Here is a 988-nt window from a genome sequence, read left to right as displayed (position 1 = left end):
TTTTAACATGGGAGTCTATGGGGACTGACTCACTGTTGGAGCCAGACTCTAGTGGCCACTAGAGGAACTGCAGGTTTCAGCACGACTGTTTGCTTCATGTTTCAGCCCTGGAGGTTGCCTGTTGGCAAACGCTTTGTACTGAACATTATGATTTCTTCCTTGTTCTCTACAGATCCAGGCCGCTCTGCTAAAAACCAGCCAAAACAGACCAAGGAAAAAGACCCAGAACCTTGTGGGTCACGATCCTGTGAACCCGGCGCTACACAGAGCGCTGCCAGCACGTAGCAGCAGTCCCTGTTTTCTGACTGTGGAAGATCTTTGACTTATGTTTCTCTTTAGTTTAGTTTATTTTTTGTATGATTTTATTTTTTTATTACATCAAGTGTCATTCTTAGTGATGCCACCAGATGACCCTCATGTAGCAAAGAAGTGCTGCTGAAAGTGGTTTTGTTACAAAGGAAAAACTTTATTGATCATTGAAAACAGCAGACAAGGATGGAAAAGGTACATTCATTTCAGTTAGGATTATTTTGGTCGAATGTTTTAGGTTGTCTACACAGACTTGTTAAGATGACGTAAACATCTCTTTGCCGTTTGTCGTCAAGTACTTAGCTAAAAGGGAAGATTCTAGTAGTTTCTCTCACTGTTTCTTCTTCTCTGCTTTGTCTCCTTTTGGCACTCTGAATCGTGTCTTCTGGAAATAAAACAGGTTCTTGGCGAAAATCCTCGGGATGTGTCCCATGTACAAGAGAAGAGCCAGAGTCATTCCTGGAAAACAGACAGTCGCTCTGAACAGTGTGTTCACTCTCAAGGAGCTGTCAGCTAATGCATGTATATTTGATTTATTTAATAACTTACCCGTGAGAGAACTCAGCCAGTAGACCACTGCATACTCTGTGAAGGTGAATCCAGGACAGTGGAAGGTGAGGCCGTAGGCCAGAGATGGATTCATGTACGCTGAGGTGTAGCCTCTGGCTGGAAAATGGAA

The 988-nt window shown here is 43.3% G+C and overlaps 1 long non-coding RNA gene across 1 annotated transcript; it reads right to left on the bottom strand.

The window, feature by feature from the left end:
- Positions 1-445: 445 nt before the first annotated feature.
- Positions 446-988, bottom strand: LOC111658023 (uncharacterized). The gene is made up of 2 exons (XR_002760969.2): positions 859-988; positions 446-768 (listed from the first exon to the last, which is right to left on the bottom strand). It is a non-coding gene; the product is annotated as an uncharacterized LOC111658023 (long non-coding RNA).

Source organism: Seriola lalandi, unplaced genomic scaffold (assembly GCF_002814215.2).
Source record: "Seriola lalandi dorsalis isolate HSWRI2012SDOR001 ecotype SW California unplaced genomic scaffold, Sedor1 jcf7180001978541, whole genome shotgun sequence".
In the NCBI taxonomy this organism is placed as follows: domain Eukaryota; kingdom Metazoa; phylum Chordata; class Actinopteri; order Carangiformes; family Carangidae; genus Seriola; species Seriola lalandi.
The sequence above is the reverse complement of the archived record's forward strand: the minus strand, read 5'-3'. Positions and strand labels throughout refer to the sequence as shown.